This window comes from Equus przewalskii, chromosome 30 (genome assembly GCF_037783145.1).
Source record: "Equus przewalskii isolate Varuska chromosome 30, EquPr2, whole genome shotgun sequence".
NCBI lineage: Eukaryota > Metazoa > Chordata > Mammalia > Perissodactyla > Equidae > Equus > Equus przewalskii.
This window is the reverse complement of record NC_091860.1, coordinates 26,459,763-26,472,909: the sequence shown is the minus strand read 5'-3', so window position 1 is coordinate 26,472,909 and position 13,147 is coordinate 26,459,763. Positions and strand designations below refer to the sequence as shown.

The window sequence follows — 13,147 nt, the reverse complement described above, 5'->3', positions numbered from 1 at the left end:
TGTTTTGGGCTGTGACTAAGGTTTCGTGAGCTTTGGCAGCTAAGCAGACATTCAACAAGGGGACGCTTCTCCCTGTGCACACGGCTGTGCCTGGAGCTCCGTTGAGGAGGAGAAGTTGGCAATGGGCTGTGGCTTTTTTCATTCTGGGCACTTAGACTATTGAGGACTTGGTCACAGTCGGTCACTTGGGACGAGGGGTTGCTTTGGACAAAGGGCTCAAAGAGGATGAGGCTGGGCATTCTAAGAAGTGAGGTGGGAAACGAGAGACCTGGAACCTGGTCCTTGTAACTTGTTGTCTTGCACTATGAACTTCACAGTCATTGACACAGTCTCTGCCTCAGTTTCCCTTTTCACCATGAGCCCCTTTTCCTCCATCTCTGTTTCCTCCATCTCTCTCCTCTGGCTTCAACCTCTCCTTATTTCAGGAGCCCAGTTCTTTCAAGATGTCCTCCTGAAAACTCCTTGCTATAGAAATCTACTCTGGATGCTCTATCAATCATCTACATGTTAGTATGAATTAAAGCTAATGTTCTACCTCCATATATATGACCCTATACTTCAAATCTCCAAGCTGGGGTCTTTCCCATGTGCAACAAGATAAAACCCAGCCATCTGCAGTTTCTCTCCTCTGTCCTGTATAAACATGAGGCAGAGGAAGGAGCTATTTCAAGAAGGCTATATGAAACTCCTTATTCCTTTTACATAGAGGAAGATTATATGATTCACCAGCTCCTACTCCTCATAGCTCAAAAAATACTAGCATCTCCTTTCTTGAAACTTTTTGAGTATGAAGACTGGGGAGTTAAAATTTTAGCGCAGAGTTCTCTGTAGCTAGAACCAAGTTTCTGAAAATGTGCCATGTTATATAATCCAGGGGAAGGGATGGAAAAGTACCAGCTGGTGTGAAGCTGGAGACTTTCCTGCCTCTGACTCACTCAGGCTAAAGGACTTGAATTAAGATGCATCTCAGAAAAGCCAAACAGAACCCATTCATTCTCCAGGGCTTTGCGTTCAGTGCGGGGAGCCGGAATGTCCCCATGGGACAGAGTCCTCCTGGGCAGTTGTGAAGGTTTACAAGGATTTCTCTTGTGGCCCTCGAGGCCTGCTTCCAGAGCCTGCTGCCTCTCAGATGCCCAGCACCCTCCTGCCCTGTCTGTGGCCCCATGGCCCTACCAGGCAGACGGCCTCCAACAGCCCCACTGGTTTGCCTCTCCTCTGTCCCATGGCCTCAGATCCTGCTCCAGGTCGCACTTGCAATATGTTGTCATTAATTAAGCAGTTAGATGGATCCTCGCCATTGTGTCAGCTAACCAAATAGAGCACCTTTGAAAACACACTGTAAGGATAGAGCTCGAAACAGTGCCTAGCGACTTACGCAGTGACAAAATTGGCTGTTATATCGGGAATAATAAGCCTGATGGGAAGGAGATGTTTTCGGCCAAGGAGCCTTTTGGAGGCCCCTCCAATCCTATGGCTGCCTTCTCTACTAAGAGTCTTGTGTGTGGGAGGCCTTGGGCCAGCTTTTCTCCCTTCCCATGCCTCTCACCGCTTCAGGATTTGAGAGGCAACTCCCCGCCACTTCTAAATGACTACCTTTGAAGGACCTCGTTGATCGTCTTGCTGCTCCACTACAGGGTGAGCTAAGGACTGGCTGAGTGTGCAGAGCCTGGAGGGGTCTGACAGAGGCTTTAAGAGATGGAGTGGGTACTGGACCGCTCGGGTTTAGGAGGCAGAGGGTACATGGGGGCCTGGCAGCATGAGCGTGCCGGGGTTTGGGGAGATTGCTTTCAATTTGGAGCCTAAGAAGGAAGGAACTTTCCCCACCCAAAGAAGTGGAAACTACCTCTGTTTGTCTCCAGTGCTGATCCTCTGGCTGGAATGATGGAGAGAGCGACAGCTGCAGCTTTGCCATCCTCTGTCACTGCCTACTGCCTCCCTGGGCCCTGGGTTCTCCACAGGCAGTGAGCAGACACGCACAGTGGCCCAGCACCTGCTCACATGCACAGCAGGAGGATGGGGACATCATCTTGCCATTCAAGGAGCTCCCAGTCCACAGGGGAGTTGGTAAAAACTCTGAGATACAGGCTTGCCTGAGATAGCAGAACTGAGGAAGAGGGCCAAGATAAAAGAAAAGAAAAAGGATGCAGAACTCCTGCCCACAATTGTCTTAGCAAGTGTGCGAGTCCAACTCACCAGCAATGGCGCGAGGTGTTGTCGTTACTCTGGAAGCCGCCCTGAGAGCCTCTCAGATCTGCAGATCACTGAGAAGCCCTTGCCTTCCAGAACACCTGACTCAGTCTCAGAAAGCATTTTATGTTTCAGATTGGGCAAAGTGTGAAGAATAAGTGGGAAACCCTGGCCAACCACCCAGACCGAACAACCACAGCCAGCTCCCGTTCCTGAGGCTGTCACCTCATCGGACTGACCCGTCAGTTTCTAGGGTTCAGGTGTCTGTATTAACAAGCTCTCCTGGAGATTCCCATGTGTGGTCAGTGGCCGTGGGGAGCATGGGCAGTGGTGGAGAACCACAGCAAGGGCTCCTGCTGCGTAGACAGGAGAGCAGCGCCTTACTGTCAGTAAGGCACTCACTGGCTTCTCCCTCCTCAAATATCACTATTCATTCCAGGTCCCCTTTGCCGTGGTTGACATGTGTGTGCCGTGGTCCTCTGGACCCCAAACTCCCATGTCCATCTCAAGTTGTGAGACAAAGAAGGAGACAGAGCTGCTGGAAAGGCTGGCCATTGTGGAGTCTCGTGGAAAGGTTTCCTCTCCTGCATTATGGCCTTTTCCCTGATATAGTCACAGGTAGTAAACCATTTTCCATCGAGTCACACACACTGTTTTCTTATGACATCATTAATCTATAAAAAAAAAGTTTGGAAAATGATATTTACACAGCCTATTGATGAATGGGGTACCTAAGTCTGGACATTATTCTAGAAGGTGCATTATCCTACTTCTAAGGTTGCATTAATCCCCGTGACTAATTTTTGCTAAATCTTGCCTTTGGCTATCTGAAAACGTGTCAGTTTATGTCCAGGGAAGGCCAAGTTGTTCTAGAGAATAGAAGTTCAAAGCTGGAAGAGAGCGTAGAGGCCGTATGATCTAATCCTCTCGTTTTACATAGAAAGAAACTAACGTCTAGAAAAGTGAATCCATGACTAAGGTCATGCACAGGAAGGTGGTAGAGACAAGGCTGCAGTCCAGCGATATTTCCACTAGCATAAGTGTTACATTGTTTTTCAATTGTTCAGCATCATCCCTTAGTCCACCGTAGATGCACAGGTCTTAGTGATTCCTGGCTAATCACATCTGATTCCTGGCCCGGAAGATGCCCATCATTTCTGGCCTCTGGCTGTTGTTTCTCTCCTCATTGGCAATAATGCCTATAAGCTTGTGGGTGAGGGATTTAGGAAATATTTCTCACCCCAGAATCCCGCCCTTTGTAAAGAAAATATAAGGAAGTGCTTAAAATTTGAACACAAACAATTATCCATCTGCCTTAAGAGGCTCTTAATAGAACACACGTGCTATAGTTCAGAAAAGCAGAACCACACGAGGAACTTTCTATAACGTAGTGACACACACTTTGCATATCTATGCATCATTGAGAATCTAACATTATTTAATGAGATCCAAACCCTTGCCATGTCTCATGTTACTTTATAACACAAATTCCTAAGTTTTATGTCATCTGTAGAGACTGCTGAGTATTCTTTTGATTTGAAGAACCATAGAGAACAATGAGAAAGCTTTCCACATGTACCTGTAAGAAACTCTAAGCTCTATCCAGAGTTAGTGTCTGTTTCCTTCAAGGCTGGGTAAGCCATTCATAGCTGGTACTATATTTAATACTTGCTAAAGCTGACATAACCCTACGTGGAAGTGAATGACATTTTCATGACCCACCCTCCAAGTCAACATTTCCCAAATGGGATTTCAAAAAGACGTTGATGGGTTTGCAGCTCTCAGACTTCGCTTTCTGACCCTCACTGACAACTCCTGAGTCTAAGAGATGGGTGAGCTTCATTTCCACGCTCTTTGTACGGTATGCGAGTCCTATCCCATCCCTCCCACATGGCTCACGAGCCTACTTTTGTGCCTCGGGTCTGTGGAGCCCAATCTTCTCTTTCTTGTTTTATTTGATCTTTGATTCTGCCTTTTTGGTGGTTATGTTTTTCTTATGGTGAACTGATGGGCAGAACTAGCAGAATTCCAGGTATTTTAAGATGAACCCTCTATGTATACACTTTTGAGGGGTAGCATCCCCAAAGTAGGGTTCTCCTGTGGGGTTTCAGTAGGCACTACTCAGCCTGCTGTATAGACAGACAACCTGACACCCAGGAGGGAGGCTTCCTGGGTTCCTGTGGGAGAAGCCAGTCCAGGGAACCTTTAGAATCAAAGGAAACTCAGTGAACCATTAGCATTGCCATGCCATCTGTGGCCTGGTTAGAATGTTGTGTGCTCCATCGGAAAGAAGAGCGGAAGGCAAGCGCTGTGCCTCTCAATTTTGAACTCAGGGAATTCCAGATTTTTGAAAGCTGGAGTGAGAGCCTTTGAAAGGAGAGAGCTTTCTTTTGCTCAGTCACTGTGAGACAGAATCACAGGATGCTAGCCCTCTGGAGATCTGTGCTAACTGCCTCCCTTTCTGCAGGAGGACACTGAGACCTCCAAGGGGTTCACTGGTATATCCTGCATCACACACTGTTAGTGCCCGAGCAGGGACCTGAAGCCAGTCATCCTGATTTCTCGTATAAATTTCCCCGCTGCGTCACACAGCGTCCCTTATATCCACATCCTCATGCAACTTGATGTAATGAAACCTACTGAATTCTACATATCCTTGTCCAGGCTGTGTCCTTTGAAATATCAAAAAAGAAAAGCTTTGTAAAGTTTTTGTAGACATCTTCCAACAAGAAGGTAAAGCCTCTGGGACTGGGGAACCCGCTGCCTTTGGCATCCCACAGTGCTGTGATGACAGCAATCATGTTTTCCAAATAAAGTTATCGGGCCCATCGTCTGACCAGGAATGCTTTGTCTCTGGATGGAAGAGGGAGTCTCTGCATTTGGAAATGTTGCATTCAGGGAAGTTTTGATGGTTCATGGTGCTGCTATCTAATAAGATGACTTGAATCTGGAATGTGTGAAGCTATAATAGCCTTCTTCTTGAGTTGATTTTGGAAGTCATCGTAGCTGGCACTGAGGTGAGGGGGCATGATGAGATGACGAGGGTGATAATAACATTGTCAAATTTGAGTTAGGCTTTTTGAATGGTAAGAAAGTACAACTCACCTCACCTCACTAAAAAGGGGTACGTTGGGCTGCGTGGATGCAGGCATCTCCTGGTTTCACCCGGCCCACCTGCCTTCCCTCTCCAGCCCTCATCTGCTCTCTCAGTGGTGGCAGATGGGGCGGCTCTGGTGTCTAATCCGCAGTCCCAACCTGATGGTCTCAGGGTGGCCCCGGCTACTCCCTGCACATCCAGACTGAGGGGAGGTGCGGCGCTGTGGGCATTGGGATCCAGGCGCCCAGTTGCTGACTGCAGGGACTCCACCTGGAAGTGCAGGTGGGTTCACATGCCAGGAGGGGAAAACAATCTGAAGGTATGAGGTGGAGAGTAGTGAGACTGAATGCCCCTGCCCTGAGCCCTGACCAGTGAGACCGGAGATCGGAAGCAGCTGGCATGCAAATTCCTCTTCCTCCCCTCCCCGCCTCCCTCCTACCCCCACCCCTGATGGGTGCTGTGCAGTGATGCCGTCAGACTTTCCCCGAAATGTCCCACATGACTGCACAACCAGCTGTGTTTTCTTTTGAGGCCATGACAGTGGGGGGCATACACCTGTATTTGCTCTTCCCACATTCTCACTTCCCTTCCCTTCCCTCCCTCCCGCTCCTGCTGCCCTGGGATGGCACCCACCTGTCCATAAAGCATCAGCATCTCACATTTGCCTCAGGATTTGTTTTCTAGGGAGCACAGGCTATGAAGGGGTTTATTGTAAAGTTGCAGAAGGTTTGGAAGTGTAACCAGGAGCTATGAACAAACTCACCCCGTTCTCCTTTCTCACTCAGTTTGCCTCCTAAGAGCTGCGGTGGCATGGAGAGTGAAGACCCTGGTTTTCTTTATCATGGTGGAGCTGCTTCTCCACATGTCTTTGCTTTGGCTTCCTCTTCCTGATGAGCCAATTATTTACACCAAATCTCATCAGGAGACGAACTAGTCGGTTTAACCAATGACTGTCACACTTATTGGGCATATATTTTGCACTGAGTCAAGTTACTTTACGGCTTGCTAGCCAGCTTACAGATACGTGACTTGTGGATTTGTGGCCCTCTCAGGCTCAAAGAATAGCTAGCCTTCCTTCCTTAGGTGAGAATCTATTAGAAGGACGGAGTCAGCTAGAAGGAGAAGTTGGGGATGGCTTGTTTAGTGGAAATTCCAACGGAACAAAGGAGGTGGGTTTTCGGCTCTCATAGACAGGCTCTCTGGGTGTCTTTCACAGGCCAGTGACATTTGTCCTTAGCTACTCTGGCCTCTCCCATAGCTGCCTCTTGGCCATAGTCCTGGATGCAGTTCGACCTCGCATTCTCAGGGATCATTTCGGCTCTTGGACAGAGACTGGTTCTGCACTCAAGTGATAGCTAAGGTGCGCTGTTGAGTAGAGGGGAATAAAGACACAGGTGAGAATTTCATCCGTCCTGTTCCTCAAGAATATGATAGCAAATTGAGGGAAAACCTACCTTCTCTGACTGATTACCCAAGGTATCTTAAGGAGGATGGCGACATGGAGGTAGTTTGGGAGAGTTACCTGGCTAGTGAATGAGTTGTCCTGGAACTAGGAAGGTAAGTAGAAAAGACAAATAGAAAAGATCAAATATTGGCAGACTGAACGATGAAAGAGGATGAAGAAAAGAGGAAGTGAGTGCCAAGGAAACTGGATAGGTGAGAGGCCCTGGTGGCTACATTGGCCCTGAGTTCTAATTTGCAGCAGTGGGAAAAGAAAAGCCAATGTAGGGCCTTGGAGGATGCGAAATAAGAAGAAGATCTTCTCACCCTCATTGAAGCCTTACTCTAAGGATGTTATCTGGATTATTTTATTTGACCATCATGGGTAGGGGAGGAAGGACTGTTCTTCTACCTTGTAGGTCCTTCTGGCTGGTCTAAGGATTAAATTGACATGAGACAGATTAACAGGAGAAAATCAAACAAAGTTTAATAACGTGTATGCATGGAAGAAACCCAGGAAAACTGAGTAGCTCACCAAAGTGGCAGAAGCCACTACCTTAAATATCATCTTCAGCTCAGGACAAAGGAGGATGTTGGGGATAGTGGTTTGGGATTTCAAAGGGGAGGGAGGCAATTTACGTGGAGATGGAAAAACAAGTGTTTGATAAACAAAAATTGACCATGCCTTGCAAAGAAAATGAGAGATGGAGAGGACTTTGATTAAAAAGCCCTTGTTAGGTTCCTCCTTGTCTATCGCATCTGGTTTGTATCATCCTATAGTTATCTTACAGTGTTAGCTCCTTCCGGGAACAGCCCTTCTATATTCAGTTCTTTCAGGAAGTTAATGGGATGGTCAAAGTTTCTTTCAGAGTCTTTGGTTCTTAAAAATAATCAAGCCAAAGAGACGTGTTTTGGGGTGGCCAATTCTGCTCCCTCACAATAGCAACGTAATGAGGTTTTACAGATGAGGAAACTGAGATATAAAAGGGTGAAGTGATTTGCCTAAGTTCCCACAGCTGGAGGGAGACAGGGTGAGGATTCAAACTTTCTCGTGCTGTACCACCCCCCTCCCCTCCCAAACCTTCAAAGATGGGAAAACTCGACATATCTTGAAAAGAACTCCAGGTCACTATAGAACATGGTTTTGGTAAACATTTTTATTTTTTACTCTCTACTGAAGCCTGTTATCTTTCTGTTTAGAAACACAAGTGACAACAGAATGACACTGCCCACTTGCTGGATCATGGTGACACTGCTGATCAATGCAGATCTGTTTCACAATTACGACCAGAGGGTCAATGTTTTATATCAACTATGCATTTAGAATCCCATTCATTCGTCCATCCATCCAATCATCCAACACACACTTATTGAGCTCCTTCTGTATACTATGTTATATAATGACCTTGTGCTGGGCCCCGAGTTTACAAAGTGAACAGAAAAGACAAGGTTCCTACCCTTGTGGGCCCTTTGAGATGTGCCCTAGTAGTCACTAGCAACTTCTGACTATGGAGTCCTTGATATGTGGCTGGTTCCTATGAAGATGTACTGGAAGCATAAAATATACACCGATTTCAAAGACTTAGTACAAAAAAAGGTAAAATATCTCAGTAATAATTTTTTATATTGATTACATGTTGGACCAATTATATACTGCACATAATGGGTTAAATAGAATGTATTATTGAAATTAATATCACTTGTTCTTTCAGTTTTTTGAATGTGGCTACTAGAAAATTTAAGATTGCATATATGGCTCTCATTATATTTCTATTGAATAGCACTGGTCTGGAGAGAAAGCTGGATCCTGTGCAAATAACTAGAGCGCAGCTAAGGGGAAGTAAAACGTGCTACTGAGGCAGGAAACGTCGGCACGTCACACAGCCTATGCTGGACAGTCAAGGAGGGATGTGTGAAAAGAAGCTTGTGTCTCCAGTAAATGGTAGGTTTTGTTATTTTTAGTACTATTTCTAAGAGCAGCAATGTTAGTTGCGCAACTGTTTTAAGGCATAAAGCATTCATTTGTTTAACTGCTAGACTTGGTCATGGATACTGATCAGATTAGCTCAGCCCTTGTGTTAATGAAGGGCTGATTGCTCTCTATGGATGAACCATGAATAGTGTTAACTGTGCGCGCGCGTGTGTGTGTGTGAGTGTGTGTGTGTGTGTGTGTGTGTGTGTGTGTGTGTGTGTGTTAAAGGAGCAGCACTATGTTTTAACAATGATAGTTAACATTTGTGGAGAATTGACTTTACCTGAGACATTCTTCTAAGTGCTGTTAAGGTATTATCTCACTCCATCCCAGGAGCAGCTCTCTGAGGAGGTAGAACGATCAAGGTAGGCGTGGGGGAGGTTGAGCAGCTCGTTTTCAGTCACATCACCAGAGAGCGAGAGAGAGAGAGGGAGAGGGAGAAAGAGGGGGATAGATTGATTGATCGATTATGAGGAATTGGCTCATGCAACTGGAGAGGCTGAGAAGTCCCATGACCAGCCAGTCTGCGAACTGGAGGCCTAGGGGAGCCAGCCGGTGGTGTAATTCATTCCGAATCTGGAGATCCGGTGACCAGGGAGTTGATGGCGCAAACCCAAGTCCGAGGGCCAGAGAAGAGGAGATGAGATGTTCCATCAAACAATGAGGCAGGAAAAAGGGTGAATGCCTGCTTCCTCTGCCTTTTGTTCTATTCAGGCACTCAAAAGATTGGATGATGCCCACTTACATTGAGGAGGGCAACCTGCTTTACTGAATCTGCGGATTCAATGCTCGTCTCATCTGGAAACACCCTCAAAGACACACCCAGAAATAATGTTTAATCTGGGACCCTGTGGCCCGTCAAGTTGATTCACAAGATTAACCATCACAAGCTCTCAGGGATCTCATTCATTCATTCATTCGTCCAATATTTATTGGGTGTCTGTTATGTTCCGGGCACTGAGTGTGATGCTGGAAAATCAATGAGGAACAAAAACAGACGAAGACACTGCACCCCTCGAGCTGGTGGCTCAGAGAGACAGGCAGACACCAATCAAAGAATCTGAAAGGCTCTGGATTAGATAGATGATGTCTAAGGTCCCAGGTGGCTCTCGAGAAGTAAATAGTTCTCTTCAGTCTCTGAACCTCATAACTCCTAAAGAGGAGAGTCATCAATTCCTGGCAGTCCAAGGACCCAGATTAACAGGAATTTGCCTAGCTGGCTGGGGAGAGTTTCCTTGACTTGGCTTTGGTCAACAGTACCACCCCATGCAGAAGTCAAGTCCTGTTGTTCTGGAGGCTCCTTGCTTCCCGTCCCTGGCCTCCCTCCCTTGCCCTGGTTTGTTATTTGTTTGTTTTGGAGGGGAGGATGCCATCTTTAGTGACAAGTACTTCTTCCTCCATGACACTGCAGAGCTGATCGCTGGCCTGTGTTGAACATAACATCTCTTTGGCTGTAGTCCTGGCCTCTTTTCTGTTCCTTTTGGCTATCAACTTGTTGCCTCCTGGTGCTGCCTCATGGAGTTTGCCAGGAAGCCAAACAACCACAGTTGCTCACAAGGGCTTAAGTGGGCTCCTTAGCCAAGGGCGTTTTCTCACCCTTTCTCCTTCAGCTCCACCAATTCTTGAACTTCGTAGGCCTCTGTGGTGCTCCATTCAGAGGCTCATTCACGTATATAACAGACATTGATTCCCTTCTCTGTGCCAGGCACTAGGGGGGATGTTAAGACTCTACAAATCCTTCTTCATTAGGAAGAAAGAAGAAATGGAAAGGACCCAGTGTGGAGCATGCACACACACACAAACACACACACATCCACGAAGCCAAAGAAAAGAAAAAAATGGACAAAAGGATTAGGGATTTAGGAAAATAGAAGCTTTGATACAGAATGAAAAAGTTTGAGGTTGTAAACATTAGAAAAGATTGCGTGCGGACTCAAGGGTTGAAACATAATAGAAAGGAAAGTTTCTCAGAGAAACACTGCCCAAGTCTTTCCACTCCGTGAAAGACAGAAAAAGCAATTTCAATGAGACAAGATGAAAAAAAGGAATCACATCTGAATTGTGTGGTGAGAAATCTTTTTAAGCTTAAATTTTTGTCAAAGTTATACACACACTGTGTTTAAAGAGTCAAATAGTTGTATTAGGTTCATAATAAAAACAACATTTCCCTATCCTCCCCTTCTCTTATCTTCTTTGCAGAGGCTGTCACTTTTACTGCTTTTACCATTTATTTCTACTTCCTTGTTTTTTATTCCTCAACACCATTTTTTTCTTCCCCCTTTAACTCTTTCCCACCACCTCCCACTGTGCATTCACATCTTCCTCATCCCGTGTTGTCTCAAGTTTCGGTCAGTTGAATTTTTAGTGTTTACTTTACTAGGACCATCTACATGCTGAGCCATGTAGTATACTGTATTAGTTTTGACTTATGCCTAACCATTTACCCTAAAACTCAGCAGCTTAAAACAAGAAACATTTATCATCTCAACATTTCTGTAGTCAAGAGTCCAGGTATGCCTTAGCTGGGACCTTTGGCTCTTGGTCTCTCACAGGCTGTCATGAAGGCTGCTGGCCGGGGCTGGGGTCATCTCAAGGATAAACCCAAGGGGTATTGTTTCCAAGCTCACTCACATGGCTGTTGGCAGGCCTCAGGTCCCTGCTGGCTGTTGGCCAAGAGACATCAACTCCACCACCTGGACCTTTCCATAAGGCAGCTCACAACATGGCAGCTGCCTTCCCTATGAGCAAAAGAAGGAGAGAGCAAGACAGGTCAGTCTTTGTCACCATATCTCAGAAGTGACACTCCATCACTTTTCTATTCTAGGCTTTAGAAGTGAGTCACTAGGTCCGACCACATTTAATAGGATGGGGTTTGTGTTAGTTATCTACTGTTGCATGACACTATTATCACACATTTAGTGACTTAAGACAGCACACATTTATTATCTCATGATTTCCGTGGGTCAGGAGTCTGGCCACGGCTGAGCTGTGCCCTCTGTTGAGGGTCTCACAAAGCTGCAATGAGGCTGCAACCTTGTGGTTGCAGGACTGAAGTCTTCAGTTTCTTGCTGGCTTTCTGTCAGAGACTGCTCTTAGCTCCTTGAGGACACCCACACTTCCTTGTCATGTGGGGCTCCCTCACATGGCTGCTTGCTCCCGCAAAGCCAACAAAGGAGAGGGACTCCAGCAAGACCAACACGACAGCCTTCCGGGATGTAATCACACACATTCTGTTGTCAACTTTGCTGCATTCTGTTGGCTGGAAGCAAGTCACACATCCCACCTGCACTCAAGGGGAGGAGATCTCACAGGGAGTGAACCAGGAGGTGGGGATCATAGGGCCACCTCATGACTCGGTTTACCACAGGATCACACAAAGGTGTGAATAGCTATAGGTAGGGATTATTGGGGGCTGTTGTGGACTGAAGTGTGTCTCCTCAAAATTCATGTTGAAGCCCTAACCCCAATGTGACTCTGTTTGGAGATGGGGCCTTTAAGGAGATAAGTAAGATTAAATGAGTTCACAAGGGTGGGGCTCTAATCAGGTAGAACGGATGTCCTTATTAGAAGAGGAAGAGAGGGCCAGCCCGGTGGTGTAGTGGTTGAGTTTGGCATGTTCTGCTTTGGTGGCCTGGGTTCATGGCCCTGGATCCTGAGCACGGACCTACACCACTTGTCAGCCATGCTGTGGTAGTGACCCACATATAAAGTGGAGGAAGATTAGCAGTGATGTTAGCTTAGGGCTAGTCTCCCTTAAGCAAAAAAGAAGAAGATTGGCAATAGAGGTTAACTCAAGGCTAATCTTCCTCAGCAAAAATAAAAAAAGAAAGAGACACCAGAGATCTCTCTCTCTCTGCCATGTGAAGATGCAGGGAGAAGTCACCATCTACAAGCTAGGAAGAGAAGTCTCACCAGAAAGCAATCTTGAAGACACCTTGATGTTCGGCTTCCAGCCTCAAGAACAGTGATAAGACAAGTGTCTGTTGGAATTACAGCAGCCTGAATGGACTAACACAGGGAGCATTTTAAGTCTGCTACATGCAGTATGATTGCTTTTTCTTTTGAAATTATTTGAGACATATAGAAAATTTGCAAAAATAGTACAGAGCGCTCACATATACTCTTCCTCTAATGTGAAACCTTATGTATTTTTCTTTTCTGACACATTTTTTGTTTTCTCTGAAGTTAAACCAAGCTTGATATTTCATTTTCTTGGTTTTCTGTGTACCTATCACTCACAGAACTTCAAATTCTTTTCTCTCAATCTCCCCTTAAGACGTTTAGAAACTTCAAGCATTCCATCTATTTCATCTTCTTAAAGGGGTCTATCCTGGAACCTTCTGATCTGCTCCACCCCTCGACCAGGTGAGCTCCATGCTGGGGATACAGCCGGCATCTTGGGATGTCTCTGCACCGTGATCTTGGGGATTCCCTTCCTCACCCTGATGCAG

General features: G+C 46.2%; 1 long non-coding RNA gene across 1 annotated transcript in view; it reads left to right on the top strand.

Moving 5' to 3' along the window:
- The window catches only part of LOC103548902 (uncharacterized), a 30,354-nt gene extending 21,715 nt beyond the window's left edge, over nucleotides 1-8,639 (top strand). The window contains exon 3 of the long non-coding RNA XR_544385.2: nucleotides 8,506-8,639. This is a non-coding gene — a long non-coding RNA (uncharacterized lncRNA). The remainder of the gene's footprint in view (nucleotides 1-8,505) is intronic.
- Nucleotides 8,640-13,147: the final 4,508 nt, after the last annotated feature.